Source organism: Gorilla gorilla, chromosome 1 (assembly GCF_029281585.2).
Source record: "Gorilla gorilla gorilla isolate KB3781 chromosome 1, NHGRI_mGorGor1-v2.1_pri, whole genome shotgun sequence".
Lineage (NCBI taxonomy): Eukaryota > Metazoa > Chordata > Mammalia > Primates > Hominidae > Gorilla > Gorilla gorilla.
The window spans coordinates 233,844,558-233,851,686 of NC_073224.2; positions in this window are offsets into that span (position 1 = coordinate 233,844,558).

Sequence of the window (7,129 nt, forward strand, 5' to 3'; positions counted from 1 at the left end):
TGCCATTATTCAGCCCACCACATCAAGGGCGGTAAAGGACCAGATGGTAAATATTTTAAGTTTTGCAAACCCTATGGCCTCTGTCACAACTTCTCAACTCTGCCATTGTGGCACAAAAGCAACCATGACAACATGTAAAAAAAAAAAAAAAAAAAAAAAAAAAAGGGGCAGAGAGGTGACATGCCTATGTTCCAATAAAACTTTATTCACAAAAACAGAGTCCAGGTCTTAGACTAAGATGGTGGTGTGGTGGTGTTAAGAGGTAGGTGGATTTGGCTATATATTGAAAGTAGAAATGATTGCTCAGGTTTTGCTGAAGGATTGAATGTGAAATATAGAAAGAAATGCACTGGGCCAAGATTTGACTCTTGGGATTTGGGCCTGAACAACTGAGTTAATGGTGTTGCATTTAAAGACTCGGGGAGGAACAGAGTTAGGAGTGGGTGGGAATCCACATTTCCACTTGGCACATTCTAATGCTGAAATGCCTATTAGATATCCAAGTGGAGAAATCAAGAAGGCATTTGAATATATGCATCTGATGTACATATTCACCTGAGAGATGCTGTGGCTAGACATACAAATTTGGGAGTAATCAGCATTCAGTGGAATCTAAAACCATGAGACTAGGCTGGGCACAGTGACTCATGCCTGTAATCCTAGCAATTTGGGAGGTCGAGGCCAGTGGATCACTTGAGGTCAGGAGTTCGAGACCAGCCTGGCCAACATGGCAAAACCCCTTCTCTACTAAAAATATAAAAATTAGCCAGGCATGGTGGCACGTGCCTGTAATCCCAGCTACTTGGGAGACTGAGGCACGAGAATCACTTGAACCCGGGAGGTGGAGGTTGCAGTGAGCTGAGATAGCGCCACTGCACTCTAGCCTGGGTGACAGAGCAAGACTCCATCTCAAAAATAAATAAATAAATAAAACCATGAGACTAGATAAGATTTCCTAGGGGAGGGAGTATAATTCAATTTTACATTATCATAAAGTTTTTTGTTGTTTTTTGTTTTTTGAGATGGAGTCTCGCTCTGTCACCCAGGCTGCAGTGCAGTGGCCCGATCTCAGCTCACTACAACCTCCGCCTCCTAGGCTCAAGCGATTCTTTGGCCTCAGCCTCCCAAGTAGCTGGGACTGCAGGCGTGTGCCACCATGCCTGACTAATTTTTGTATTTTTAGTAGAGACGGGGTTTCACCATGTTGCCCAGGCTGGTCTCGAACTCCTGACCTCGTGAACTGCCCACCTCAGCCTCCCAAGTGCTGGGATTACAGGCATGAGCCACCACGCCTGGCCTACCTGATCATAATTTTTAAGGAGATAAAAATCATGAGTCTCATACAAACATAAAGTGAGTACGTGTAAGGAATTATCTCCAAAAAAAAAACAAAAAACAAAAACAAAAAAACTATCTTCAGCTATTTAATTAATGAGGAAACCAGTAAGATGTTAAAACTGGGTCAAATGAGAATTTGAAGAACAAAGGTATATTAAAGATAAACAAGAAAGCGTGCTAAAAGATGCAAAATTGATTCATATCCTGTAATGCAATACAGTTTCATTCTGGGAGTATCTTTTTCTACAGGGCAAAAATAGTTGCATCTATGGGCAAGAGTTGTCTGCACTGCTCTCTGTTTTCCATTTCCACCTAGTCTATAGAAAGGCAGTTTAAGGTGCTCACCCTTGTAGAATCAGATCCTCCCTGGAAGATCCTCGCGGCACTTTGCTGAAAGGTCACCCAGTAATCTCTCGTTATTCCTAACCCTTGGACAACTTTTTCTGACATTGTCATTCAACGTTATTGAGCACCTATGCAGTGACAGGCACCATCTGTGCTGTTAACGTATGAACAAAACACAGTTTCCTTCCCTCCTGGTGCTTACATTCTAGTGGGGAGAAATAAATATAATAAACAGGTTCTATAGTATGTAACAAGGCCATAGGTAGAATGGAAAAAATAAAAGTAGATAATTAGCGGGTTAAAAGGACCAGGAGTGCCAGAGTTGGGGAGGTGCGATTTTATTTTATTTTTTGAGACAGTGTGTTGCTCTGTCACCCGGGCTGGAGTGCAGTGGCACAACCACAGCTCACTGCAACCTCTGCATCCCTGGACTCAGATGATCCTCCCACCTCAGACTCCCAAGTGGCTGGGACTACAGGCGTGCACCACCACACTTGGCATACTTTTGTATTTTTTGTAAAGACAGGGTTTTGCCATGTTGCTCAGGCTGATCTCGAACTCCTGGCCTCAAGCCATCCACCCACCTTGGGCTCCCAAAGTGCTGGGATTACAGGCGTGAGCCACCTCACCCAGCCTGGGAGGTGCAATTTTAAATAGGAATAGTCAGTATAAATGTCATCAAGAAATTGACATTTGAGGCCAGGCGTGGTGGTTCATGCCTGTAACCCCAACACTTTGTGAAGCTGAGGGGGGAAGACCATTTGAGCCCAGGAGTTCAAGGGTATAGTGAACTATGATTATGCCACTGCACTCTAGCCTGGCAACAGAGTGGGACCCTGTCTCAAAAAAAAAACAAAAACAAAAATGACGGGGCAGGGCTAGGCCCAGTAGTTCATGCCGTAATCCCAGCACTTTGGGGCTGAGGCAGAATAATCACTTGAGGCCATGAGTTCTAGATCAGTCTGGGCAACACAGCAAGATGTCACTACAAAAGAATATAAAACATTAGCAAGGTGTGGTGGTGCGCACCTGTAGTCCCAGCTACTCAGGAAGCGAAGGCAGAAGGATCACTTGAAGCCAGGAGTTCGAGGGTGCAGTAAGCTATGATCGCACCACTGCACTTCAGCCTGGGTGACAAAGCAAGACCCTGTCTCAAAAAAAAAAAAAGAAGAAGAAGAAAGAAATTGACATTTGAGCAGGCTGGAAGAAGGTGAAGGAGTTAGCCACGTGTATGGCACAATCTCGGCTCACTGTAACCTCTGCCTCCCAGGTTCAAGTGATCCTAGTGCGTCAGCCTCCAGAATAGCTGGGATTACAGGCACCCGCCACCACACTGGCTACTTTTTGTATTTTAGTGGAGACGGGGTTTCACCATGTTGGCCAGGCTGGTCTCGAACTCCTGACCTCAGGTGATCCGCCCGCCTCAGCCTCCCTAAGTGCTGGGATTACAGGCGTGAGCCACTGCACCCAGCAAGATTTTAGAATTTTTAAAAGAGGGTTAATTTTTTGTAATTGATAAAGGGAAAACATGTAAACAGAAAAATCTATATCATAGATTGAGTCAAAACCATCTGTTTTCCTGCCTATGACGAGTTCTTTCAAGTTCTAGGCATACTGGGATGCTGTGGGCATGAGATAAATGTTAAACCAGAAGAATGATTTTAACAATACTGATCTTTTTACCCTTTTGGAATGGAAATTGGCTCCTTTTTGATGGGAGGAGACGCCCATCTGCCTCGCTTTTCCACCCACAAAGAATCAGGCTGCCTGTGTGACAATACTTAAAGGAAAAATTAAAATTTTAGTAGTAAATAGCAATTCAAAAATAGTTTTCTTGAAAGAGAATTTCCTAGCTGATGAAAGTGCTGCTCTTGAGTAGACCTGGAACTCCTGATTTCTAAAACTCTGCTGTAGTAAATGTATGAAAATGTAGTTTTGTTTCCCTGCTCTCTATCTGGGAGGGCAAAGGGGGTGCTGGGATTATTTCCATGTTAATTCAAGCAGCTGTGTAAAGCACAGCCTTAAGACTTGTGCAAAGATTTCTCAAAGCACAATTTTCTTCAGTGACAAAAGATGTCTTTCTTTTTCCTCTTGTCAAACACAATCACTCCCAGATAAAGTCAATTTGCTCTTTTGCCTTCGAGTTGGGCTATTTCCTTTTGCCAGCTGACTAACGTTTTCTAGGGCAGGTTGGAATTAATCATTCAGCACCCTGAGATTTTTCAGGCCAGCCAGGGCTGAGGATGAGAAACAATAAAATTCACAGTTCGCCCTCTAACAAAAGGATCTCACACTTGGCCAGAAGTGGATCGTAGGCCTCCTTGGAAGGAACAGTACGGGAAATTTTACCAAATAGCCCAATCTTCATTCTCCAGATGTGCCAAATCTTGTTTACTTGTCACCTTCACCAGGCGTCTTGTGCTAATTTATTCCAGAAGTGGTGTGTGTTTCTCCCTTCCCCATGAGGTGTCACCATCAAGGCTGAGCACAATTCATTGTCTTATTTCTGAACCCTCTTGGGCCTCCTGGGAGCTTCACTGAAAAACCTCAAGCCCTCCCAAGCATATTTTCATTGCAGCGGCTCAAAGCTCAGTGTTGATTCTCCATCCAGCCTCTTCAAGTGACCTGAAACGCCATGTTCTTTCCACCAGGGTGGTGCCTTAATTGGCCACTTTTGCAGAGCTGAGGTCGGTCTGCCTGTGCTCCAAAAAAAAAAAAAAAAAAAAAAAAAAAAAAAAAAAAAACTGGTCACCTGCCCCTTTACGTCTGGAGCTTCAAGATCACAAGGCAGAATATGGTCCCCGGCGCACACCCAGGAGCAGCAGGCTGGGACCAGCCAGTGCTTTTAGACGGGCCAGCCTGGGTGCTAGAACAGATGTCAAGGGATATTTGCTGCAAAGAGGCTCCAGAAATAACGTAAAATTGTTCTGTCCTTTTAAAAATGGAAAATGCCTTGGCAGGGTGATATATTATTTGCCTGGCTGCATTTTCTCTCTGTCTCAGTCAAGGCTTGAAAAGTACTGGCACTTCTGCCTTTTCAAGCAGAGCTTGGTGTAACTGGACCACATCTAATGCCTGTACGATGCAAATGAAGATGGAAACTGTTGTTTCCTTTGATGTGTGTGACTAAATGCTCAAAGGGGATATTTTCTTTTCGAGCCTCCAGTGCATAGAGCCTCTTTAAAAATACCTGTTGGCTCCATCTCCCCCTTGGCAACTGAAGCAATTCCTGCACTGGAGACAGCGGTTGGGTACAGTCATGATGAATGTCTTTCTCTGGGAAGAATACCCTTTCCGTGTTTGCAATGATTGTTAAAGTTCTGGAGGGAATTAAGAAGCGTGAAAGGCACGTTAATGATGGGTATCTGCAATAAGCCACTCAGACTTGCCTGAAAAAGTCCACAGAGCACATTCTGAGAGCAAACTCAGGGAGGCGGATGAGTCACAGCTGGGATCCACAGCGGCTCCAGTACTCTCTGCAATCCAGTAGCCTAGAGGGCCTGGGAAGCCGCCCCCCAACACCCCCAGGCATTGACCACTCAGCCTTACCCCTCATCCTCCCTGCCAAGAGGCAAAACAGTGCTAACAGCACTAGGAGAATCCGAGCTCTTCTCTGAATCTGGGTGGTCTCCGGAAGTACACATCCTAGGAAAGGAATAGTTCTGAGCGCTGTCAGAGACCTGAGCCTCCAGACTGGCTATGCCAGGCACCTGGAACCACTTGCATACCTAGGGAAGCCTGATATGAACCCACCTCGGCCACTTTTTCTTGAATATCTTATCAAACAAGGCAATCTACAAGAGAAGCTTGTGTTTAAAAGCAAGAACACAAAAGCAAAAAACCATTTGGAACCACCTGTAAGTCATGATTTGGATCATTAATTTATCTTTTTTTTAATTTATTTTTAGACATGGGAGCTCACTCTGTCACCCAGGCTGGAGTGCAGTGGCACAATCGCAGCTCACTGAAGCCTCAATCTCTGGCACAAGTGATCCTCCCGCCTCAGCCTCCCGAGTAGCTGGGACTACAGGCGTGAGCCACTGCACCCAGCCAGCCCATTAATTTATTATTATTATTTTATTTTTTTTTTTTTGAGACAGAGTCTTGCTCTGTCGCCCAGGGTGGAGTGCAGTGGTGCGATCTCAGCTCACTGCAACCTCCGCCTCCCGGGTTCAAGAAATTCTCTTGCCTCAGCCTCCTGAGTAGCTGTGATTACGGGCACACCACCACGCACCATGCCTGGCTAATTTTTTTTTTTTTTTTTTTTTTTTTTTTTTTTTTGAGATGGAGTCTCACTCTGTCGCCCAGGCTGGAGTGCAGTGGCGCGATCTCGGCTCACTGCAAGCTCCATCTCCCAGGTTCACGCCATTCTCCTGCCTCAGCCTCCCGAGTAGCTGGCACTGGCACTACAGTCGCCCGCCACCACGCCCGGCTAATTTTTTTTTTTTTTTTTTTTTTTTTTTTTTTTTGAGACGGAGTCTCGCTCTGTCGCCCAGGCTGGAGTGCAGTGGCGCGATCTCGGCTCACTGCAAGCTCCGCCTCCCGGGTTCACGCCATTCTCCTGCCTCAGCCTCCCGCGTAGCTGGGACTACAGGCGTGAGCCACCGCGCCCGGCCTAATTTTTTAACATTTTTAGTAGAGACAGGGTTTCACCTTGTGTTAGCCAGGATGGTCTCGATCTCCTGACCTCGTGATCCGCCCGCCTCGGCCTCCCAAAGTGCTGGGATTACAGGCATGAGCCACCGCGCCCGGCCATTTTTGTATATTTAGTAGAGATGGGGTTTCGCCATGCTGGCCAGGCTGCTCTCAAACTCCTGACGTCATGTGATCCACCTGCCTCAGCCTCCCAAAGTCCTGGGATTACAGGCGTGAGCCATGGTGCCTACCCCCCATTAATTAATTTTTAATGTACCTTTTTTCTTTTTTTTGCCTGATAAATGTTTACCATATCTTACTTGGGAAGGACACTGAGGAGCCAGTCACTTTGGAGGTGGGATATTAGACAGTAGCTCCATGATGTGACTTTGTCACAGTCAATGTTGTGTGCCTAGTGCTTAGATAGGACAGGCACATGACAGTGTGCAATAAATACTGAATGAACGAATGAATGAATGCCCAGTCCAGCCCTGTCCAAAGGAAACAGAGTGCTCTGGGAGTAGGACATTCACACAGAAGATAAAGGGACCAGGAGCAGTGGCTTATACGCGTAATTCCAGCACTTTGGGAGGCTGAGGCAGGAGGATGGCTTGAGCCCGGGAGTTCAAGACTGCAGTGAGCTATGATCGCGCCACTGCACTCCAGCCTGGACGACAGAGCAAGATTCTGTCTCAAAAAAATTTTAAAAAATTTAAAATTTAAAATAAATAGATAAAGAATTAAAGGTACCCCTTGGATGGATATTGTATCAGTTTGCACTGGCTGCCATGACAAAATATCACAGACTAGG